Genomic DNA, 26,779 nt, shown 5'->3' on the forward strand with positions numbered 1-26,779 from the left:
ATACTAAGTCATTTTCAAGATCCCTACACCCTTATCAGTCTCTAGTCAAGATCCCAGTCAACTGGAGGTTGATCTAGAAGATTAATCTAGCCAGTTATGTATCTAAATTCATGTTATTTTAACACCAACTTTAATATTTTTCAAAGCACAATGCAGCAGAGCCAGAGATACAGGCATACTTCCTCGTATTGTGCTTTGCTTTATTGTACTTCACAAACATTGCATTTTTTAAAAAAACAAATTGAAGGTTTGTGGCAACCCTGCATCCAGCAAATCTATGGGTGCCATTTTTCAACAGCATGTGCTCACTTTTGTCTCTATGTCAGATGTTGGTGATACTCACGATATTTCCAATTTTTTTATTATTATTGTATCTGGTATGGTGATCTGTGATCAGCATCTTTTGATGTTATATTGTAATTGTTTTGGGGCAGGACAAATCATGCTCATGAAAAATGGCAAACTTAATTGATAGATGCTGTGTGTTTCTGACAGCTCCACCAATCAGCCATTTCCCCATCTCTGTCCCTCTCCCTGGGCCTTACTATTCTCTGAGACACAACCGTATTGAAATTAGGTCAATTAATAACTTTCCAGTGGCCTCTAAGTGTTCAAGTGAAAGGACAAGTCACATGCCTGTCACTTGAAATCAAAAGCTGGAAAAGATTAAGCTTATTGAAGAAGGCACATTGAAAGCCAAGATAGACTGAAAGCTAGGCTTAATGAGCCAGTTAGCCAAGTAGCAAATGCAAAGGAAAATTAAAGTAATTAAGTAGCAATTAAAAATGCTACTCCATGAATATATGCATGATAAGAAAGCAAAACTGCCTTATTACTGATTTGAAGAAAACTCAACTGGTCTAGATAGATCAAACCAGCCATAACATTCCCTTAACCCAAAGCCTAATCCAAAGCAAAGCCCTAACTGTCTACCATTGTAACAAGGCTGAAAAAGGTGAGGAAGCTGTAGATGAATTTTGAAGCTAGCAGAGATTGGTTCATGAGGTATAAGGAATGAAGCAAACTCCACCACGTAAAAGTGCAAGGTGAAGCAGCAAGCGATGATTTGCAATCTGCAGCAAGTTATCCAGAAGATCTGATGAAGATGGCTATACTAAACAACAGACTTTCAATGTACAGTAAATGAAATTTACTGTACATTATTAGGTACATGTATATGCAGTATAATTATATGTATATGCAGTATAATTATACTGCATATAAGTACATTGAAATAGTCTTATATAGAAGTATATGTCATCTAAGGCTTTCGAACGAAAAAGTCAATGCTTGGTTTCAAATCTTCAAAGGGTGGGCTGACTCTAACGTTAAGGGCTAATGTAGCTGATGACTTTAAGTTGAAGTCAATGCTCATTGACCATTCTGAAGATCCTAACTCCCTTAAGAATTATGCTAAATCTATTTTGCCTGTGCTCTGTAAATAGAACAACAAAGCCTAGATGGCAGCACATCTGTTTACAGCATAGTTTACTGAATATTTTAAGCCTACTTTGGGGACCTACTGCTCGGAAAGAAAAGAACCTTTTCAAAATATTACGACTCATTGACAATCCACTCAGTAATTCCACAGCTCTGAAAGAGATGTACAAGAAAATTCTTGTTGTTTCCATGCATGCTAACACAGAATCCTGTCAAGATCAGGTAGTAATTTTGACTTTCAAGTTTTATTATTTAAGAAATACATTTCATAAGGATATAGCTGCCATGGATAGAGATTCCTCTGATGGATCTAAGCAAAGTAAATCAAAAACCTCCTGGAAAAAAATTGCCATTCTAGATGCCATTGAGAACATTTATGATTCATGGGAGGAGGTTAAAATATCAACATTAATGAGAGTTTGAAAAATGTTTATTTCAATCCTTATAGATGACTTTGGGGGTTTCAAGACTTCAGCAGAGTAAATAACTGCAGGTGTGGTGGAAAAAGCACAAGAACTAGAATTAGAAGTAGAGCCTGAAGGTGTGACTGAATTGCTGCAATCTCATGATAAAACATAAACAGATAAGGAGTTGCTACTTACAGATGAGCAAAGAAATTTGTTTCTTGAAACACAGTCTACTCTGGGTGAAGATGTTGTGAACATTCTTGAAATGACAACAAAGGATTCAGAATATTACAAAAACTTAGATGATAAGGCAGTGGCTGGGTTCAAGAGGACTGAGTCCCGTTTTGAAAGTTCTACTGTGGATAAAATGCTATCAATTAGCATTGCATGCTACAGAGAAATTTTCATGAAAGGAAGAGTTAATCAATGTAGCAAACTTTATTGGTATCTTACATTAAGAGATTACCACAGCCACCCCAACCTTTAGCAATCACCACCTTCGCTGATCAGTCAGTAGGAGTCAATACTGAGGCACGACTTTACACCAGCAAAAAGATTAGAACTTGCTGAAGGCTCATATGACTGTTAAGACTTTTAGCAATAAAGTATTTTTAATTAAGGTTTTTTTTTGATATAATGCTATTGAACACTTAATAGACTACAGTGTAAAAATGACTTTTACATGTACTGGGAAACCAACAAGTTTGTGTGACTCACTTTATCATAATATTTACTTTATTGTGGTGGACTTGAAATGAATTCTCAAAATCTCTGAGGTATGCCTATATCTGGATTTGAGCAGTGTCTTGCTTTTGTCTAAGATGTGTAGCCTTGGTAAAAATTATAGTCCACTTTCATGCTATTTGTGAGACTGGAGATAATGGGTGTACAATGCCTACCGCAAATGAACTAAATGGTAGAGAAACAGTATATCTTATTGTTTTTTATTCATTTGCTCCTCACAAAATTGTCACTGAATATGCATTATTGTCTCCATTTTACTAATTAGTAAACTGAAGCAAAGAGCTCAAATTGCCCAGCTACCCAGTAGCAGAAATAGTATTACTCAAGTTCTTGGGCTCTCTTTTGTTTTTTCTATAATTTACTTTCTATGTATGGTTTTATATAAAAGAGCCCATTTGTGACTTTCAATATATTCATGTATGTATATATTAAACTTAATAGAAGTTTGTTATTATAGATTTTATTATATATTTTGGGCAAATTGGTAAACACATTAGTTTCCTTATTTACTCTTCTTTACCTAAGTCTTAAACACATAATCTTTAAAAAGTTTTTTTTTTTTTTTTTTTTTTTTTTTAAAGTAGCTTAGGCCGGGGGTGGTGGCTCAGTTCTGTAATCCCAGCACTTTGGGAGGCCGAGGTGGGCGGATCACAAGGTCAGCAGTTTGAGACCAGCCTGGCCAATATGGTAAAACCCCATCTCTACTACGAATACAATCAGCCAGGGGTGGTGGCGCATGCCTGTAATCCCAGCCACTCAAGAGACTGAGGCAGGAGAATTGCTTGAACGGGAGGCAGAGGTTGCAGTGAGCAAAGATTGTGCCACTGCACTCCAGCCTGGGTGACAAAGCGAGGCTCTGTCTCAAAAAAAAAAAAAAAAAAAAAAAAAAAAGTAGCTTAAGGATCATTTATTCAAATAGCTTTGTTTTACCGGGTGCAGTGACTCATGCCTGTAATCCCAGTACTTTGGGAGGCCAAGGCGAGCGGATCCCTTGAGGCCAGGAGTTTGAGACCAGCCTGGGTAACATGGTGAAGCCCTGTCTCTACTAAAATTACAAAAATTAGTGGTGGCACATGCCTGTAATCCCAGCTACTAGGGAGGCTGACACAGGAGAATTGCTTGAACCGGGGATGCGGAGGTTATAGCTCGCCAAGATTATGCCACTGCACTCCCTCCTGGGCCAGAGTGAGACTCTGTCTCAAAAACAAACAAACAGCAACAAGAACAACAAAAAAACCCAAAAAGCAAATGACTTTGTTTGATGAGTGAGAAAGAAGCTTGATTCAGAGTAGGTAACACCAACTGGATATTTAACTAAATTTATTTGAGTAAAGGCAAGCTGAAATTAAGCATTTCCACTAATATTTTTTGAAACTCATTATTATTAAGATATATAAATAAATTTGCTAAGTATAATTTAATAAAATTTTACACTTATAAACTTACTGGAATGCATAAATATAAAGTATAAAGTTGTAAAACTGTTTATAGCAATTATGAAGAATATTTGATTTAATAGCTGTATAATGTTAGACAAATTGTTTAATCCTTGATCCTCACTTTCCTCACGTGAGGAAAGAGAATAAGAGTAAAACTTCTTTTATGGGCTGTTGTGAGGACTAAATGAAATAATGTATGGTGCCTTAATATATAAATGTTAGTTTTTAAATTATTTTTATTTAAATTATAACAAATGCTATAATTATTGTTGGAGGAAACTTCCTGTTGTCTGACCTCACATTACTATGAGGAGGTTCTTGAGGCCAAAATTCACATAGGATTAGGCTTTGTTTGTTACTGTGTTTATTTCCACTGTTGATGTGACATAAATATGTACCAATGAAGGCATTAATAAAATGGAACTACTGTTTCACCCAAATGAGTAATTTAGAAATTACGTATTTGGAGGAGAAATACTGTGTTAGCTTTGCTGCAGAACAAAACACCCCCAAACCATTTATTAGGAAATAGTTCTGTGGCTTGGCTGGGATGGCTTTTCTCTGCCCCATGTATTTTGATTGCACTTCCGCATTTGCAGTCAGCCGCTTGGTCTCTGATAACCTTGCTCACATGTATGGCAGTTGGTACTAGCTCTCAGTTGGGCCACATGTCTATAGCAGCCTATCTTGAACCTGAGCAGCAAGAGAGAGGGAACACCCCAAAGTTCAGGCACCATGAAGGTATCTCTTTGTATAGTATCTGCTGATTTTCTATTGGCCAAAGCAAGTGTGGAAGAAGTCACTGTGAAAAGAGACAATGCAGGGATGTAGATAATAGGAAAAAATACTTATTGGGGTTCTTTATTGTAATAATCTACCACAAATATAACTTTTGAGCCTCCCTCGCTTTAGTGAATTTTTATTTTATGTGAAATGCTTTCATTAATATTCATGCTCGTGAAATGGGCATATAATGGTACCTGATTTTAAAGCTTTAATCAACATACTTTCTTATTTAGAATTATTGCCGAATTTTAACTTTTATGTCAGAATGTGACTGAACCAAATATTAGTAGCTATGATTGGTGATAAATATTAAGAAGGCTTATTCCTCCCCTGACAATGATGATGATGCTAATGATGATGATTACACCTATCATTGAAGGAGCCCTCAATGTGTGTCACACACTGTGCTGAATTCTTTACATACTATCTTATTTTGTTCCTGCCATAGCCCTTTTATTTTTTAAATTCAAGTTGGAAAATGAAATACCAAGAGGCAAATGAACTTCCCTGGGTCATGTACTAGCAGATGGTGGTGATACTTGATATCTGTTGTTTTGATGCCAGAACACGTACTTTTGACCACTATACTGTACCATATCACAAATGTTACATATGTGGATGTGAATGTATATATCTTTACATATGTATATATATATAAAATATTCAATAAAGATATGTAGTTATAATCTTTTATATTATCTTATTAGTTATAATGCTACTATAGTTTTTGATTCCCCAGAATCTCAACAGTAATTTCAGCGAATACTGGGATTTGATGTCACAAAAACTTATATAATTAGATCAGTGTCCTAAAATGTATCATTTTCACCATAGCATCTACTTGCTTTCATAAAGATATAACTTAGTGAAAACATTCAAATTATCAGTGAATAGTAGTTTAATAATAATAGTCTCGTCCTGTCATGGAACATCAATGGTAGTATTAAGAAATGGCTCTTGAGCCTTGAACTTGGCAGCCACTTTTAAGATTCCATTTGGCTTGCTAAGCATAGTAAAGGCCAAAAGGGAAAAGGGGAGAGCAGGAAAGGACTTTGTATTTATGGGTGGGCTTTAGAAACGAAAGTGTTCCTAATGCAGAAATGGAACATAAAGCTCATTTTCCAAAGCTAAAGATCTGAGGGTTTTTAAACCTACAAATCACACCAACTTCAGTCAGGCCGTCGTTGTAGGAAAGTGTTTTTTCCTATAGTGTAAAGTTAATGGATCCTAGCGATTGTACAATGGTTCAATGTTCTTAGTGCTCACATTCTTCCTGGGGAATGTGGATTTTTTGATAGTTACTAAATATTTATAATTTCATTTTAGTCTTAGTTTTTTAATACTTACAAACAAAAGAAAGAAAATAGACATTTTGTTCTTATGGATTTTAAGTACAATAGAAGCTACTATAGTTTACAAGTTTACTGTTTAAAGTTTACTGTTCTACTTAGAATTGATTGTGTAACTGCATTTTTAGACACACTGTCATCTGTAGAATTGGCCCATATATGTAAGCTTATACCGGAATGAGTTGTGATGATTTAGTAGGGGGAATATTTTTAAGATCTGCTTTGTAGGAGATACAGTTTTGTAAGATAAAACACACAAATAGAAAACTCCTCATTTTTTTCTATGCTTTTTTTTTGAAAGATAAATGCTAGCAATTATTAGACTTGTCTTTACTTTCAAGTCCTTTATTCACTTTTAAGGACATTAGAACTATTCAGAGAAGATTCTAAGATTTTATTAAAGAAGTAATTAGGGAAAAATATCACAACCATATTTTCTCACTAGAACTGATATCTATTTCTTTGGTTTGTGTACCTGAGAGTGAGAGTCTAAAAAATTATTTTCTAATTCAGATTCTAATCCAGATAGACCTCAGGTATAATACTTAGTCTCACAGTTCCCACAACAAAAACCTTATATGATAATGATGAGCTATCTCAAAGTGTGGTGGTGAGGGTTCAATGAAATAAATACGGGACATCAACCTGGCAGAGTGGGTATCTCATAAAAATTGCTCAATAAATATTAGTTTCTTTTTCCATTTACATTATTCCACAGCATATATTAAATATACTGTCTTTTATAGCAAAATTAAAGCTTAACTGACAGTAGTTTTAGGTACATGCTGGGTTTAAAAAAATAATTATTACATGAATTTTGATTTCCTCTTCTATTTTTAAAATTCATATTTTTAACATTTATTTGCATCTCTCTCTCACACTATACATGCTGAGAAAGAGGGGAGTGTTTGTTTTTTTCCATTATTTCAGGATTTCTTGAAATTTCTGTTTAGATAGTATGTTATTACGGTGCAAATTTTCAGAGATGTGCAAAGCAATAATATGTTTTTTCATTCTTTCTCTGGTGAATAAAAATGGAACTTGGGATATATTTTATTACACCACGACCCTAAAGAAGTAGTGTGCCCCATCCAAATTGGAAAACTTGGTATATAAAACTTAAAATATTTTTCTTGAGTTTTGTTCCAATACAGAACCCTGAATTTTTTTTCTGTAACTCGACCTGCAATGCCCAGTTTATTGCCTGGAAAAATTAAGATCTATTCCTGATGTCCTAGCTACCCCATTCCCTAACTCTCTGCCTGTAACTGACTTGGTACATCAGAGACATTCATCTTTATTTTTTAATGATTTCTAAACAAAATGGTTCTTGTCTTAGCCTCCCTTTCAGTTACTAAGCTGATGAGTGAGAAACACCATGTATTACATCTCTCTACTTTTCATAGCATTTTTGCTTATAGTTGCTACTGACTAAATATTTGATGAATGAACGAATAAATAAATGATCATGTAGTCTCTTAGGGGCCCCATTGTGAACATCTTTGGATTACACATATAGATACAAAAATGGATTAAATCATGATTTAAAAGAAGCTATCTTCTAGAAGGAGCCTTTGGCCTAAAGTGTTTACATAAATACAAGAATATAAGAAATAATTATAGCCCAGAAAATTTGGTATATATTTCGGTTTATATTTTGGTATATATTTCATATGTCACCTTTTTCTGCCATTCTCTCCTTTTACAACTTAGCTTAGATGTTCAGGTGTTAGTGGACAGGAGCTGGCAAAAGAGACACGAATAACTTTCTAAAGCAATACAATTTGTCTTTCAACTATAGTTGATTCTAGGAGACACAAGCATGAAGTTATTGAGAATTTAGATGTATCATGAATTTCATATTAGGTTAATTGTGTGGTTTACATTTGTAGCTTAATCAAGGTCATCTGTGACTTTTAGGAAGGAAAGACAGACAATGAAGAAATGTGTTTGCTGTTACTCCTAAATAGTTAAGAAAAACAGAAGTCCTTCCAGAGAGATTCGAGTAATTATTCTCTAGCAATAAATTCTAGAGTAATGTAAGCGTGTTTCAAGTAAACTATATACACAAAGCCAAAAACAGCTTTAAAAACAACACTTTTCTTTTGCACCTAGTTTTTTTTGTGTGTTTTGTTTTGTTTTGAGAAGGAGTCTCTGTTGCCCAGGCTGGAGTGCAGTGGCTTGATCTCGGCTCACTGCAAGCCCCGCCTCCTGGATTCACACATTCTCCTGCCTCAGCCTCCCAAGTAGTTGGAACTACAGGTGCCCGCCACCATGCCTGGCTAATTTTTTTTTTTTTTTTGTATTTTTAGTAGAGATGGGGTTTCACCACGTTAGCCAGGATGGTCTCGATCTCCTGACCTCGTGATCCACCTGCCTCAGCCTCCCAAAGTGCTGGCATTACAGGCGTAAGCCACCACACCTGGCCTTGCACCTAGTATTTTGAAGACACCTTAGGATAGTTTAAAAGGGAACATCTATTATATGACATTCTGTATTCAATGACATTTCAATAACAACACATCACACAGCTTTCCCCTTTGCTGTATTTTTAACATTTTTTATTATACTTTATGTTCTGGGATACATGTGCAGAACATGCATGTTTGTTACATAGGTATTCACATGCTATGGTGGTTTGCTGCACCCATCAACCCATTATCTACATTAGGTATTTCTCCTACACCCATCAACCCATCATCTACATTAGGTATTTCTCCTACACCCATCAACCCATCATCTACATTAGGTATTTCTCCTACACCCATCAACCCATCATCTACATTAGGTATTTCTCCTACACCCATCAACCCATCATCTACATTAGGTATTTCTCCTACACCCATCAACCCATCATCTACATTAGGTATTTCTCCTAATGCTATCCCTCTTCTAGCCCCCCATCCCCCAACAGGCCCTGGTGTATGATGTTCCCCTCCCTGTGTCCATGTGTTCTCACTGTTCAACTCCCACGTATGAGTGAGAACATGTGGTGTTTGGTTTCCTGTTCCTGTATTAGCTTGCTGAGAATAATGGTTTCCAGCTTCATCCATGTCCCTGCATGGGACATGAACTCATCCTTTTTTATGGCTGCATAGTATTCCATGGTGTATATGGGCCACATTTTCTTTACCCAGTCTGTCATTGATGGGTATTTGGGTTGGTTCCAAGTCTTTACTACTGTGAATATTGCTGTAATAAACATACGTATGCCTGTGTCTTTGTTGTAGAATGATTTAAAATCCTTTGGGTATATGCCCAGTGATGGGATTGCTGGGTCAAATGGTATTTCTGGTTCTACACACTTAAGGAATCGCCACTCTGTCTTCCACAATGGTTGAACTAATTTACATTCCCACCAACAGTGTAAAAGCGTTTCTATTTCTACACATCCTCTCCAGCATCTGTTGTTTCCTGACTTTTTCATGATCGCCATTCTAACTGGTGTGAGATGGTATCTCATTGTGGTTTTGATTTGCATTTCTCTAATGACCAGTGATGGTGAGCTACTTTTCATATGTTTTTTGGCCACATAAATGTCTTCTTTGGAGAAGTGTTTGTTCATATCCTTCACCCACGTTTTGATGGAGTTGTTTTTTTTTTTTCTTGTAAATTTGTTTAAGTTCCTTGTAGATTCTGGATATTAGCCCTTTGTCAGATGGATAGATTGCAAAAATTTTCTCCCATTCTGTAGGTTGCCTGTTCACTCTGATGATAGTTTTTTGTTTTGTTTGTTTGTTTGTTTTGCTGTGCAGAAGCTCTTTAATTGGGCCCCATTTGTCAATTTTGGCTTTTGTTGCCATTGCTTTTGGTGTTTTAGTCATGAAGTCTTTGTTCATGCCTATGTTCTGAATGGTATTGCCTAGGTTTTCTTCTAGGGTTTTTATGGTTTTAGGCCTTATGTTTAAGTCTTTAATCCATCTTGAGTTAATTTTGTATAAGGTGTAAGTTTATATATTTGTATAAGGTGTATAAGGGGTACAGTTTCAGTTTTCTGCAATGGCTAGCCAGTTTTCCCAAAACCATTTATTAAATAAGGAATCATTTCCCCATTGCTTGTTTTTGTCAGGTTTATCAAAGATCAGATGGTTGTAGATGGGTTACATTATTTCTGAGACCTCTGTTCTGTTCCATTGGTCTATATATCTGTTTTGGTACCAGTACTATGAAGTTGTGGTTACTGTAGCCTTGTAGTATAGTTTGAAGTCACATAGTATGATGCCTCCAGCTTTGTTCTTTTTCCTTAGGATTGTCTTGGATATATGGGCACTTTTTTGGTTCCATATGAAATTTAAAGTGTTTTTTTTAAATTCTGTGAATAAAGTCAATGGTAGCTTGATAGGGATAGCATTTAATCTCTAAATTACTTTGGGCAGTATAGCCATTTTCACGATATTGGTTCTTCCTATCCATGAGCGTGGAATATTTTTCCATTTGTTTGTGTTCTGTCTTATTTCCTTGAACAGTGGTTTGTTGTTCTCCTTGAAGAGGTCCTTCACATCCCTTGTAAGTTGTATTCCTAGGTATTTTATTCTCTTTGTAGCAATTGTGAATGGGGTTCACTCATGATTTGGCTCTCTGTTTTTCTATTTTTGGTGTATAGAAAGCTTGTGATTTTTGTACATTGGTTATGTATCTTAAGACTACTGAAGTTGCTTATTAACTTAAGAAGATTTTGGGCTGAGACGATGGGGTTTTCTAAATGTACAATCATGTCATCTGCAAACAGAGACAATTTGACTTCCTCTCTTCCTACTTGAATACCCTTTATTTCTTTCTCTTGCCTGATTGTCCTGGCCAGAACTTCCAATACTACTTTGAATAGGAGTGGCGAGAGAGGGCATCCTTTTCTTGTGCAGGTTTTCAAAGGGAATGCTTCCAGCTTTTACCCTTTCAGTATGATATTGGCTGTGGGTTTGTCATAAACAGCTTTTATTAGTTTGAGATATGTTCCATGAATACCTAGTTTATTGAGAGTTTTTAGCGTGAAGGAGTGTTGAATTTTATCAAAGGCCTTTTCTACATCTATTGAGATAATCATGTGGTTTTTGTCATTGGTTCTGTTTATCTGATGGATTACATTTGTTGATTTGCATATGTTGAACCAGGCTTGCATCCCAGAGATGCAACAGACTTGATCGTGGTGAATAAGCTTTTTGATGTGCTGCTGGATTGGGTTTGCCAGTGTTTTATTGAGTATTTTTGCATCAATGTTCTTCAGGGATATTGGGCTGAAATTTTCTTTTTTGTTGTGTCCCTACCAGGTTTCAGTATCAGGATGATGTTGGCCTCATGAGATGAGTTAGGGAGGAGTCCCTCTTTTTCTATTGATTGGAATAGTTTCATAAGGAATGGTAGCAGCTCCTCTTTGTACCTCTGGTAGAATTTGGCTGTGAATCCTTCTAGTCCTGGGGATTTTTTGGTTAGTAGGTTATTAATTACTGCCTCAATTTCAGAACTTGTTATTGGTCTATTCAGAGATTTGACTTCTTGCTGGTTTAGTCTTGGCAGGTTATATGTGTCGAGGAATTTATCCATTTCTTCTAGATCTTCTAGTTTATTTGTGTAGAGGTTTTTACAGTATTCTCTGATGGTAGTTTGTATTTCTGTGGGATCAGTGGTGGTATCCCCTTTAGCATTTTTTGTTGTGTCTATTTGATTCTTCTCTCTTTTCTTCTTTATTAGTCTGTCAAACTGTCTATCTATTTTGTTGATCTTTTCAAAAAACCACCTCCTGGCTTCATTGATTTTTTGAAGGGTTTTCGTGTCTCTATCTCCTTCAGTTCTGCTCTAATCTTAGTTATTTCTTGCCTTCTGCTAGCTTTTGAATTTGTTTGCTCTTGCTTCTCTAGTTCTTTTAATTGTGATGTTATGGTGTTGATTTTAGATCTTTCCTGCTTTCTCCTGGGTGCGTTTAGTGCTATAAATTTCCCTCTAAACACTGCTTTAGCTATGTCCCAGAGATTCTAGTACATTATGTCTTTGTTTTCATTGGTTTCAAATAACTTCTTTATTTCTGCCTTCGTTATTTGCCTAGCAGTCATTCAGGAGCAGGTTGTTCAGTCTCCACGTAGTTGTGCAGTTTTGAGTGAGTTTCTTAATCCTGAGTTCTAATTTGATTGCACTGTGGTCTGAGAGACTGTTTGTTTTGATTTCCATTATTTTTCATTTGCTGAGGAGTGTTTACTTCCCATTATGTGGTCGATTTTAGAATAATTGCTATGTGGTGCTGAGAAGGATGTATATTCTATAGGTAAGTATATTCTGTAGGTGTCTATTAGGTCTTCTTGGTCCAGAGCTGAGTTCAAGTCCTGAATATCCTTGTTAATTTTCTGTCTTGTTGATCTGTCTCATATTGACAGTGGGGTGTTAAATTCTCCCACTATTATTGTGTGAGAGTCTAAGTCTCTTTTTACAACTCTAAGAACTTACTTTATGAATCTGGGTGCTCCTGTATTGGATGCATATATATTTAGGATAGTTAGCTCTTCTTGTTGCATTGATCTCCTTACCAGTATGTAATGCCCTTCTTTGTCTTTCTTGATCTTTGTTGGTCTCTGATAAAAAGTCTGTTTTATCAGAGTCTAATATTGCAACCCCTGCTTTTTTTTGCTTTCTATTTGCTTGGTAAACATTCCTCCATCCATTTGCTTTGAGCCTATGTGCATCTTTGCACGTGAGGTGGTTCTCCTGAATACAGCACACCGATGGGTCTTGAGTGTTTATCCAATTTGCCAGTCTGTGTCTGTTAATTGGGACATTTAACCCATTTACATTTAAGGTTAATATTGTCATGTGTGAATTTGATCCTGTCATTATGATGCTAACTGCTTATTTTGCCCATTAGTTAATGCAGTTTCTTCATAGTGTCAATTGTCTCTACAATTTGGTATTTTTTTGCAGTGGCTGCTACCGGTTTTTCCTTTCCATGTTTAGTGCTTCCTTCAGGAGCTCTTGTAAGACAGGCCTGGTGGTGACAAAATCTTTCAGCATTTGCTTGTCTGTAAAGGATTTCATTTCTCCTTCACTTATGAAGCTTAGTTTGGTTGGATATGAAATACTGGGCTGAAAATTCTTTTCTATAAGAATATTGAATATTGGCCCCTACTCTCTTCTGGCTTGAAGGGTTTCTGCCGAGAGATCTGCTGTTAGTCTGAAGGGCTTCCGTTTGTGGGTAACCTGACCTTTCTCTCTGGCTGCCCATAACATTTTTTTCCTTCATTTCAGCCTTGGTGAATCTGACAATTATGTGCCTTTGTGTTACTCTTCTTGAGGAGTATCTTTGTGGTGTTCTCTGTATTTCCAGAATTTGAAAGTTGGCCTGTCTTGCTAGGTTGGGGAGGTTCTCCTGGATAATATCCTGAAGAGTTTCCAAATTGGTTCCATTTTCCCTGTCACTTTCAGGTACACCAATCAAATGTAGGTTTAGTGTTTTCACATAGTCCCATATTTCTTGGAGGCTTTGTTGATTGCTTTTCATTCTTTTTTCTCTAATCTTTTCTTCATGTTTTATTTCACTCAGTTGATCTTCAATCTCTGATATCCTTTCTTCCGCTTGATTGATTTGGCTATTGATATGTGTGTATGCTTCAGGAAGTTCTCATGCTGTGTTTTTCAGCTCCATCGGGTCATTTATGTTCATCTCTCAACTGGTTATTCTAGTTAGCAATTTCTCTAACCTTTTTTCAAGGCTCTTAGCTTCCTTGCATTGGGCTAGAACATGCCCTTTAGCTTGGAGGAGCTTGTTATTACCCACCTTCTGAAGCCTAGTTCTGTCAATTCATCAAACTCATTCTCTGTCCAGTTTTGTTCCCTTGCTGGTGAGGAGTTGTGATCCTTTGGAGGAGAAGAGGCATTCTGGTTTTTGGAATTTTCTGCCTTTTTGTGCTGATTTTTCCTGATTTTCCTGGATTTATCTACCTTGACTCTTTGATGTTGGTAACCTTTGGATGGGGTTTTTGTGTGGACATCCTTTTTGTTGGTTTTGTTGCTATTCCTTTCTCTTTGTTAGTTTTCCTGCTAACAGGCCCCTCTGCTGCCTGTTTGCTGTAGTTTGCTGGAGGTCCACTGCAGACCCTGTTTGCCTGGGTATCACCAGCGGAGGATGCAGTACAGCAAAGATTGCTGCCTATTCCTTCCTCTGGAAGCTTTGTTCCAGAGGGGCACCTGCCAGATGCCAGCCAGAGCTCTCCTGTATGAGGTGTCTATCGACCCCTGCTGGGAGGTGTCTCCCAGTCAGGAGGCGCAGGGATCAGGGACCCACTTGAGGAGGTAGTGTATTCCTTAGCAGAGCTCCAGCACTGTGCTGAGAGATCTGCTGCTCTCTTCAGAGACGGCAAGCAGGAATGTTTAAGTCTGCTGAAGTTATGCCTATAGACCCCGCTTCCACCAGGTGCTCTTTCCCAGGGAGATGGGAGTTTTATCTATAAGCTCCTGACTGGGGCTGCTGCCTTTCTTTTAGATATGCTCTCCCAGAGAGGAGGAATCTAGAGAGGCAATCTGGCTACAGTGGCCTTGCGAAGCTGCAGTGGGCTCTGCCGAGTTCAAATTTCCGGGTGGCTTTTTTTACACTGTGAGGGGAAAACCACCTACTCAAGCCTCAGTAATGGCAGACCTCCCTTCCCCCAAGATCAAGCATCCCAGGTCGACCTCAGAATGCTGTGCTGGCGGTGAGAATTTCAAGCCAGTGGATCTTACCTTGCTGGGCTGTGTACGGGATGGGATCTGCTGAGCTAGACCACTTTGCTCCCTGGCTTCAGCCCCCTTTCCAGGGAATTGAACTGTTCTATCTCTCTGGCTTTCCAGGTGCCACTGGGTTATGAAAAAGAAATTGCAGCTAGCTCGGTGTCTGCCCAAACAGCCACCCAGTTTTGTACTTGAAACCCAGGGTCCTGGTGGTGTAGGCACCTAAGGAAATCTCCTGGTCTGTGGGTGGCAAAGACCCTGGGAAAAGTGTAGTATCTGGGCTGGAATGCACTGTTCTTCACAGCACAGTCCCTCATGGCTTCCCTTGGCTAGGGGAGGGAGTTCCTCAACCCCTTGTGCTTCCTGGGTGAGGTGACGCCCCACCCACCTTTGACTCGCCCTCCATGGGCTGTACCCACTGTGCATCCAGTCCCAATGAGATGAGTCAGGTACCTCAATTTAAAATGCAGAAATCACCGGCCTTCTGCATTGATCTCGCTAGGAGCTGCAGACCAGAGCTGTTCCTATTCGGCCATCTTGCCAGCTACCTGATCTGTATTTTTAACACTTTACCCAGTGAACCTGAGGATGAGTTACTATCTTTTTCGTTTTCTCACTTATGAAAATAATTCAAAATAAAACATACGTCATTGTATGTTGTTTATTTCTTATATTTGAATTCTGCCCTTTAAATGGAGTTAAATGGCTAATTTCCACTTTATAGCAAAACCACTGTTGTATGGCTTTTTTCACGGCAAGTTACAAATCAGTTTGACCTTAGTGTTTGTCAGATACATACTTGGTTAATGTATCAAATCTGCCTTTGGTTGGGTTTGTAGTTGTTCCAGTACAGGAAGAAATTGAATTGTAAAATATTTTTATTGGTTTGTCATCTTTGATGTTGTAAAAATAATAAATTAAGTATATATTACAACCAGATTCTCAAATACCTGACTATTCAAACTATTTTCCCCAGGATTGATCTAGGCTTTGCCTTTTGTTTTCAGTTTAATTTCAAATTCTATTGGTAAATTTCTAATCTTCTAAGTAAGCTTAGAAATTTACTTAGTTTACACGTTTTTTTGTACAAGACCCATTATATGTTTGTTTGTTTGTTTGTTTTTGAGATGGAGTCTCGCTCTGTCACCCAGGCTGGAGTGCAGTGGTATGATCTCCACTCACTGCAAGCTCCGCCTCCCGGGTTCACGCCCTTCTCCTGCCTCAGCCTCCTGAGTAGCTGGGACTACAGGCGCCCGCCACCACACCCGGCTAATTTTTTGTATTTTTAGTAGAGATGGGGTTTCACTGTGTTAGCCAGGATGGTCTCGATCTCCTGACCTCATGATCCGCCTGCCTCGGCCTCCCAAAGTGCTGGGATGCACACAGCGCCTGGCCCCCATTATATGTTTTTATATATCAATAATCTGATCTTTTATTACTTAGTGAATAATTGAATGGTTTAAATTGACACATGATTCCATTTGTAGACTGATAACTTTTAGAATCAAAAAATATTTTAAAACTCAGTGACTTTGCAGACCAAGGATTGAACAGAATTTTCTTTCTAGGATTAGGTATTAGGTAGTTTTTGAAAATGCTAATTAAAATAGAACTAACATATTTTAGTTAAAATGCTAGCAAATGTATTCCTTATTAAGCCTCTTCATTCAATACTAGTTTTTTTCAATCTTTAACAAATATTTCTGCCTAGCCACTTTAAATAAAAGTAAGCAAATACACAAATTAAGTTGGTTTCTTAAGTTACCACTTAAAGGTTTCCTTTTTGTCAAATCAGTTTTATTGTTTTCTTATTTAAATTCAAAAATACTTGCTTATTTCAAAACTTGTAGCGTGATGAAAACAAAACAAGAAACTCTGTAATCAGATCCCCCTGATATGACTACTGGTAACAAATATACAAGGCAATTTGATTTCTGAAATAAAGAAATTTAACTTTTAAAATTTAAAACATTTCCTCAAACAATGACAAAATAAACACACAGAAGGATTGTTAAAACTATAAGAATAAAAAGTAACACTAAAATACAAATTCTAAAACTTAGTTGTATTATAGTTATAGGTAGTAGTGTCACTTTCTCTATATTCAGTTCTTCACCATCTACTCCTATTGTATGTGAATATCTACTCATTATTCATCCATACTTTCATTGTTTCAGTATCACTTAAGAGCATGATAATTTACACAGTTTCTGACCAGGTTTTGTAGCATACAAAAGCCCCTGCTCTCCAGAACCCTAAAATCTAGTTGGAATGACTAATTATAGGACTTAAGAGAGTATATTATAAAGCATGTATTAAGGGAAGCCTTTCTTCACCTCCACCACCATCAAGTCTCCGTCAAATTATTTGGTTGTACATTTTCAAGGAATATTTCTTTTTATCAAAGCACTTTTTTAAGTTTGGTACTAGGCCTTGTTAGTTTGATTATATACCTAATTTATTTAATCTTCCACATTTGTCAGAAGGGGCTCACCTAAGTTTTCCCAGCATCTAACATAGTGCCCAACACATAGTGAGTGTTTAATAACCACTTGTTGACTGAATGACTGAATGAATACAAAACATAACATAAGCATTCAAAGAAGTTAACTTGGGGTTGGAATTGTCAAGGAAGGTCTTAAGAGAATGGCGTTAAATTGACACTAAACAAAGGGAAAGAAGTGGATAGGTGGAAAGAAGGAAGAGAAGCATTTTCTGAGAGTAGGGTATAATAAGACAGCATAACACAAAACTAAGCATTTTAAAGTGAACAATTCACTGACATTAATACATTCACAATATTGTGAATTTGCCAACTCAAACTAGTTCCCATTTTTATCACTTTAAAAGGTAACCTGCTATTGCCAGCCATGATTCCATCATCACTATATTTTTATTTACCTTCACCCTTGACATTTCTTCATGATATTCAGCAAATGAATAAATATAAGCATAGATAATTTTATTCTATTCTTCTTGGATTTCTTTACTCAGTGAGATGTGCTCTATTTTTTACTGTGTTCCTTTACTTGCCTCTACTTTGAAACAACAGCCCATATCCTATTGCTAAACTCCATGCTGTTCAGATTATTTAACTGAGACAAACTTTAGCTTCTATTCCTTCAACTGACCTTATGCCCTCCTTTTACTGAAAGCATTTAGAAAGCCCCCTCTGATGGAAACCCAATTAATGAGTGAAACAAATAAATAACTTAAAAAATAGTGTTTATTAAATGACTTTCATTTCTCTCCTCTAAACTTTCATTATCATTTCAGAGATCAAAGATTTAATCCCAATGAAAAACTGAGGAATTTCATTTCTTTCTTTTTTTTTTTTTTTAACTTTTATCTCTTTGAGACAGTCTCACTTTGTTGCCCAGGCTAGAGTGCAGTGTGGCACTGTCTCGGGGCTCACTGCAGCCTCCACCTCCTGGGTTCAAGCAATTCTCCTGTCTCAGCCTCCCAAGTAGCTGGGATGACAGGCAACTACCACTATGCCCGGCTAATTTTTGTATCGTTAGTAGAAATGAGGTTTCACTATGTTGTCCAGGCTGGTCTCGAACTCCTGACCTCAGGTGATCCGCTCACCTAAGGCGCTGCCACCTGGCCTCCCAAACTGCTAGAATTACAAGTGAGAGCCACTGCGCCCGGTCAGGAATTTAATTTCTAATGTGATAACAGTCACACTTCATCATTGAGCAAATCTCAGGGATTGACAGATATTGTTTGTAAATAAAAAGTCACCAAATTAATTAATTAATTAATTTAGAGACAGAGTCTCACTCTGTCACCCAGGCTGGAGTGCAGTGGCATGATCTTGGCTCACTGCAACCTCTGCCTCCCAGGTTCAAATGATTCTCATGCCTCAGCCTCCCAAGTAGCTGGGATTACAGGCATGCACCACCATGCCTAATTTTTATGTTTCTAGTAGACACGGGGTTTTATCATGTTGGCCAGGCTGGTTTTGAACTCCTGGCCTCAAGTGATCCACCTGCCTTAGCCTCCCAAAGTGCTGAGATTACAGGTGTAAGCCATCATGCCTGGCCTAAAGGACACCAAATTCTTATAGGTAATAGGATTACTCTTAGCCCATCAGTGCCTGGTTAGAATTTACATACAAGCAAGGAGCCTATGTGTAGGGGACATGATGTGATTTTCTCAACCCAACATTGATTTCTCCTTCATTTGCTGATTGCACACTCATTTTACTTTGGAGAACAAGCCATTCTGCAATTGATTACTGTCTTGGTAGAACTATATAACAGGGTTCTCTGCCTTTCCAGGTTGTTGGGTAGAGATGTGAACCAAGTTTCATGAATCAAATTGCTTTTCCAGGAATGTTAAGTTTGAGAAGAGTAACAAATCTGGAATTGATCTTAGAAGACCCTGCAGAAACTGCCCATTAGTTCCTGTCATTCAGATTACCAGATATCATTGATTTAACTTATCCTGCAGTTCTCTGTGCAATTCTGCATCACCTCCCAGTAGCTATATTTACACTTGGAGGGCCTATCCCAAATCCTAAAGCTATCTCACTGATAATAACCTGAGAGAAAGAAAAACCCATCAAAATAAAAGGGCTTAGGGCAAACAGAATAAATGTGTATCTAAGGAAAAGTTATTCATAAGGAAGCAAAAAGATAGGACGGGTCAGAAACCACACAGTCGGCATTAGATTCCTTCGTATGACTAATAGCAAGTACTCAAAAGATTAGAGCCTGTCACTGATCCAAAATATTTTAGTGAAGAGTGGCACACTCTAATACTTTAATGCCCTCATTTATTTCGGTATGTTTTTCTTGCATCTAATGTAAATACATCTCAGTGATTTTTAAAAGTAAACCTCTTTCTTGCTCTTGTCCTTATAGCTCACTACAAAACTGATACACAGAGTAGTGTCCCCATGTCATCATTAGTAGCAGCATTTAGGAACTTGTTAGAAAAGCAGATCCTCAGGCTGCACCCCACATCTACTGTTTCAGAGGCTCTGGGGTGTGGAGCCTAGCATCTGTGTTTTGGCAAGCCCTCCAGGTGATTCTGAGATTCACTAAGAGTAAAGGGCCACCGATCGAATATTCTGCCAGAGTTCCTCAGGCACTCACAAGCCTAATTTCCTAAAGGAGGAAATGTATCATTGCCCAGGAAGACTCATGTCCCTTCGTATGTTGGGAAAAAAAAACTCTAATGTTGATACAACATCCCAACATCTCCTAACATTTTCTGCCCTGTGACAGATTTCACAAGAATCATTCGAGAAGATGTGGCCTCCAAATCAAATATTCTGCTTTTCTGCAGTGGTTTGACATTGAACTCTAATTCTACCAAACTCTATACCATGCAAATTAAAAGAGAAATAAATAAAGCCATGGAGATCTTCATTTGAAATGTTACACCAAGAAAACAACAATAAGGAGAGGAGGTTGAATTCAAAGGGAATGGCTGGGTTAGAGCCAATTAAAACAGCTGATGTGTGGTAAGCAGAGGCAGTTAAAGAAGGGCAAAATAAACATCCCTTGGGAGGGACAGTGGCAAAGCAGTCTATAAGCTGAGAAAGTGACCCTTAATAGCACAGGCCTACTTTTGTCCTTAATTAGACTGAAATTGCCCTCAGTGGCACTCACCTGTGATTAAAAACCAACAACAAGCAAAAAGTAAAATACCGGATGTGCCAACTTTAAACCAAGTTCAGACTGTATCTAAGCTTTTCACCTCGTCCATGGTTTTAAGACACTAATTAATACACTGCTGTTAATCAGTGAGGTTGGGGACTTCAAGATCTTCTTGAGTGTGCAGCCCCAGTTTCAGGAGAAGAAGAGATATTTTTTTCTTTTTCCTAAGAGTGGAAATATATGCTGCTAGACATGCTGACTTTACCATCACTTACATTGGCACTGTTCATGGAGGAGGCTTGGAAAACTATCAGGAAATGAAACTATCTTGATCATCAGAGTAAAGAAGTATGATAGACAGCGAGTGAACTCCAGTGGCAGAAGGGTTACACAGTCCTTGAATTTTAGTTCTGGCTCTATTCACTACCAGTCAGACATTCTTCATTATTCCCAAGTAAAGTTTTTAGGCAAATAAATAGGTAAAGCAAAAAGCGAATAACTTGCAGATAGTAATTTCAGTCATGACAAACTGTTTAACTTAGTATAGTCTTAATGATGGGATTACAGTCACTTATATTGTTTATATTGAAGCAAATGAGGGTCTGTCTTGATCAAGAGGATACTGGAGTGAGCAGTGATGCAATTACTTTAGAAATCCTCTTGGCGAAATTTGAATATCTTGCCCTGTGAAGATACTGTTATGGTATTATGCTACTATTTTCTCTCATTACTACAATTACAGCATATAGATTTTCAGGAGCACACAGTAAATATTGACTTTTTTTGCTAAATATTTGTGCAGGCTAAGGGTCTCTACTATGATTAAACAAGTAAAATATAATACATTTAAAAATCCTGATACAGCTCCTGATGAATGCCTTTCCAAATTATCATGTGTACCATCTCCAATAAGTTGAAGCTTTTAAAATTACATTGTAGTCTCATATAATGACCACTTTATATTAGACCATCATAGTTGTAATATAAAATGTGGTCATGGCTTACTGAGCTGTCATAATTCATCAAATCTTTTTTTTTTTTTCCCGACATCGCATCTCCACATCCTTTCTGAACAGTACACTGTAATTTTTAGATTGCCAAATATGATCTATCAAAATGAGAACTTGGGTGTGGTACTTAGCAACTTTTAGATATACCAATAAAACAACAACCTAATGCCTAAAGAAAACTGGGTAATTTTATATTAATATTTTGTGGTATTTTTGGAACCTCATATGAGTATGCACCAGAGGAGGGTTAGAAGTTGAAATGCATTATTATATGTCAAGCTGGTATTATATATCAAATGATTTTAGAGGACAGGGAGCTAAGAACAGGAGCACTGGGATATACAAGATAGAATTTCAAAGGCAGGAAGAAGCCCGATGGGAAAAAACTTAAGGGTGAATTGGTGGAAATTCATGGATAATTGCAAGGAATGCTACAGGGAGATAAACTTTAAATTCATTGGAAGGGGTTAAGAATGAAGACTATTACAAATACTAGACACAGAAGGTCTAGAAACATAGACCATGATTTTATGATGGATTAATCCATAGTTTCAGACTTGTTCAACACCCTGCATATATGATCAATGTGTAAATAAGTGTTTTAACTTAGTAACAGCAGAAGGTGCATTTTTAGAGAGAGGAACACTTGACAGCCTCCAGTAAAGTGAAAATGGGAAGTCACTGCTTTCAGTTTGAATAGGATTGATATTGGGACAGTAGTGTCAGATAGTCTCTGAGATGATGTCTTTTGACTGTCTTTCGTTTGAGTTAATTATTAAGTACTATCCAGAAGTTCTTTATCCAGTGCAAGCACAAATTACTAGACAAAGCACAGGTAAAGCCACCAGGTACCTTCTGAAAAGCGTTGTTATCTGCAGCCTTCTTGCATGGTGCCTGGTTGTGAACTCCAGATGTGCTCAGCTATCATCTGCTGCCACCTCTCTGCAGCTAATAGGCTTTGGACACCACTTATGGATGCAATGTGTTGTGCCATTTACCTCCATGTTTACTCTTTTTTATCATCTGTCACTCCTTTACCTCTGCTTCCCTAAACCACAGAGAAAAAAAAATCGTATATCAATATGCAGAAATGCAAAAGTTACTTGAAATAAATAATGTGGGTTTAGGACTTTATGTTTTAGCTCAATTCTAAACATCCTTATGATTCCTAAACTATGGCAGGATAAGCTTTCCAGGGAACATTTAAAGCTTGCAGTTCAGAGAGAGCAGTAAAGTGCCATGTATATGTTAACTCTAAGAATTCTTCCTTATTGACAAATTGAATTGGGCAAAGGTGTGGCTGCATGGCTAGTATTTTATCTGCAACTATCAAACTCTGGTAGTTCTTTTTCATTTTGACTTTTTATTCTATTTTCCAATCTATTATCCTCTTTCTATCTTCTGGTGCATGTCTGTTGACCTTTAATCCTTACTTACTGCATACACTTTGGTGATCACTTTATGGAAGGATCCTTGCTGGGGCTCAGAGGCTGAGGAAAAAAATGGCATCAATAAAATATAAATGGGAAAGAGAAAATGAGAGCAAGCAAGCTTTGAGGCTTATCTAAATGGAGCAGACGATTTTAGGTTTGGAATTGCTACAGCCTCTGTAAGATTCATTTGTAATTTTATACTTCTATTGAATATTCTGCAGAATAATAAGCCCTGCTCTTTGCCAGAGATGCTTTATTTAAATCAAATCCTCTGGAGAAAATCTCAAAAGAAATAGCTGCTGAGTTTACTTAATATAAAAAGTTTTTTTTAATTTAAAGTTTCCTTAACAGAGTCGTTTGTTGATTAAAATGCTTTGCCAAGTTCTTCTAGTGATTCTGTCAAGACCAAACTATGCTTTTTTTTTTTAAACTGCAGATGCAAATGTTCACTTCACCTGAGGTTTCTCTAGCAAAGCATTTTCTTCTTTTCAGAAGCTCTTAACACTGCCAGATGTGTAATTAAATGGTCATTTCACCTTTATTATAATTTTGTGGCATTTTTTTAAATTATTTTCCTTGTTTATGTACACTGCAGCAGTTATGGTCACCATATGCTTGTTATGTAAGATAGCTCTTAACACCCAGCTGATAGATGCAAGCTGTTGGGGAAAAATCACCACTGGTCTCCTATTTATCTAATTTTAATCCTCAAGGGTAAATTCAGCTGGATAAATGTGTTCCTAAGCATCTTTCACCTGTCAGAAAATATTTTTATGTAGTTCCTCTAACAACACGAAGGAAAATGTCTGCCTCTCTAGAACTTGATTTTGCCACTGGTTACTTTGTGCTATTGAGATAATACTTTTGAGATAAAAGATACAATAAGCCAATAAAGTAGAAGTTACAGTGTGATGATATAAATATATGTATAAACTAGCTTTTTGGAGGGATAGGTGGGATAGGTGGAAGAGAGGAGGAAAGGATTTCTTCCTGATGAATATAAACAAAAACAATTTAAGGAAAATGCAAGTTTAATAATTTAACCAATACTTAGTAAGCCATGCAATTGAACTTATTTTCCCTAAAGTTATTATCCTATAAATCACAAATATTTTATTTCATAAGAATCTGAGGTCTGTACCATAGAGAGTGCAAATATACCATTATTATAGAAAGAGTTTGCAGAAGTAAAACTCCTAGAATGTACATGCATTAAGTCATGGTTTTTAAAACTGTCCTGTGAAAATGATATAGTCTCTAATGAGCAATTTTAATGTTTAGTAGGAAACAGGGAAATTGTTTTTATGGGAGAAGAATCCATTCCATCGCATTAGAATTACAAAACTTTCCATTTATGTTTCTTCAAAGTTTTTTGTTTTGTTTTGTTTGGTTTGGTTTGCCTGTTTTTGACAGAAAGTGTGGAAAGTTGGCAGTGTCTTTGCAGGGATGAGGGGTATGTGATTGCTAACACACTTTGCTTTCAATGACCTCATGTAAATGTTAGGAAAGTCTGGAGGAAATCAATGCATTTACAGTAATCCAGGTTAGTATCTGATGGTCTCCATTAGAAAAGTGTTTAGAGGGAAGGAAACGAATAACAAATTACTGCTCATCGTTCACATTTAATATTGCATCGATTCTGCATTTGAGGAAAGCAATTTTTGTACTTTCTATTCCAGAAATATATGTGAGAGATTTTCTTTTACTTATGATAAAGAATATGAAAATAAATGTATTAATTAGTATTCCAAGTTTAATTAATGACCAAGTCAGATTCCTTTAAAAGTAAACAAATAGCTCATTTCCTGGGTTGTATATATTACACATGTATATGTAATATTAATTATACTAGTTGTTGATAGATTTCAGCTCATCACATTTTCAGCAAATCTGATGAACTTTATTCCTTTTAATTTTGGCTATGCAAACTTCTTTCTTTAATAATATTAAAATGCATTACATGCATTTCCAATGACTAAAAATATATCTATCAGTGAGAAGGAAACTGTTGGATTTTAAATCTTCTCGTAGCTATTGTAGAAATTAGGAAAAAGAGGACTCATGCGTGCAATAGGTGTTACTGGGAACGTTTTATGAGAACAATAGGAACTTTATAAGATTTTTCACGTTTACCCTTCACTCATCCCCTTTTTCTTCACGTCTCAACTGAATACTATCATAACTAAAATATAAGTATGCTACTCATTCTGAAAGTACAAGCATTGACTAATATTGAGGATTTTAAGCTGAGGTCCCTCGGGGTTCAAACTTCTTTAGGTGAAAATCTAGTATGTCACTAGTTACTTAAAGCTTATCTACAAATTTTCCTTTATTCTCATTTCTTTGAAGTTTGTGAAACTTCTTCAATTCACTAAAATGTAGCTAGTGAATAAAGTAAAATAAGAGTTAAGTTTTAGATGCCAAATTTAGTTGTCCATTTTTTTCTACTCTCACCCTTGCTCTATACCCTAAATCTTACAAATACATTGGGAAAGAATTGAGGAGGGGATTAAAAATGAAATGTCTTATGAAAATATTTAGCAAGACAATATGGACACAGGAAAAGTGAAGAAGTTCCTCATATATATCTTATGTTGACAATGATACAAAATTTTACATGAAAAATCATATTTACAGAAATCTATTCTGCTTTTTCAACATTATGCTTTTTCACTCACCAATTCTCATGGTCCACACATTTAAAACAGGAATGAGAAAGATATTTTAGGGCAACATATGTGTGGTTCGTAAAACCAATAAGCAGGGTATATGCAAGAAAGAGCTCGGCAACTACTTCTGTTGCTGTCAGAAATCACTGTGAAATTTCATGAAAAGGAACCCTTGGGGCTATGATAATATGGAAGTAAAGGGGAATGCATACATGGAAATTAACATTTTTGTAAGAAAAATGATTGGCTAAAGAAAATGGATGGTGAGGTCAGTAGAGAATAAAATGTCAATAAATTGAAGTGTGTGTGTGTGCGCATGCACTATTATGGTAAGAAGCAGATAAAAAAGGAAAGGAAAACTTTGAAGGGTTTACGTAGACTTTTTGATCACTTTGCATCTTTTATAGTAGGTTTCTATATATTTCTGAATCTAATGTATTAGATGCCTGTCTTAGTCCATTAGTGCTGTTATAACAGAGTACCACAGACTGGTAATTTCTATAAGAACAGGAATTTGTATCTCATAGTTCTAGAGCCTAGGAAATCCTAGATCAAGGCACTGACATCTGGTGAGGGTATTCTGGCTGCATCTTCACATGTTAGAAGGTGGAAAGGCAAGAGAGGGGCGACCTCCCTCCATCAAGTCTTTTTATAAAGGCACCTAATTCCATTAATGAGGGCAGAGCCCTCACGATTCAATCACTTTCCAAAGGCCACAACCGCCAATATTGTTGCATTGAGGATTAAGTTTCAACATGAAATTTGAAGGTGACAAAAACATTCAAACCATTGCAATGTCTGACAGAGAGATGTGGTTTTCCAGTTAATGGTCTCATTTTATGTCTGGGCTATTAAAAACATGACCATTGCATATAGCTGGGAAGATAGCACACTCTACCACTGTGTGTGTGAAAGGCACTACAACCTCAAGTAGTTGTTGACTCTGAGTCACTGCTTTTGTTCAGTGGAATAAGCAGATATTAATAATGTATATGTAATTTTATGTTGCTGCCTTTTTAAATGGTGCCATAAGATTTCCTTAAAGTGACTAATCTATATTTTATTTATACTTACTAAATATAGACTCAGCACTGAATAAAATACTCAAAATAATAGAAGAGTCATATCAGATCTTATGTTTTCATTATCATACTTTCTAATTTCCCATTCTTTTTTATGACTTCAGGTAGGTTGAAAAAGAGGTATCT

General features: G+C 36.7%; 1 protein-coding gene across 9 annotated transcripts in view; it reads left to right on the top strand.

Annotated features, from left to right (window-relative positions):
• Window positions 1-26,779, top strand: part of NAV3 (neuron navigator 3) — a 924,032-nt gene that overhangs the window by 482,512 nt on the left and 414,741 nt on the right. The gene's annotated exons all lie outside the window — the stretch shown is intronic.

The sequence above is a fragment of the Pongo abelii genome, chromosome 10, assembly GCF_028885655.2.
Source record: "Pongo abelii isolate AG06213 chromosome 10, NHGRI_mPonAbe1-v2.0_pri, whole genome shotgun sequence".
NCBI classification, from domain to species: Eukaryota; Metazoa; Chordata; class Mammalia; order Primates; family Hominidae; genus Pongo; species Pongo abelii.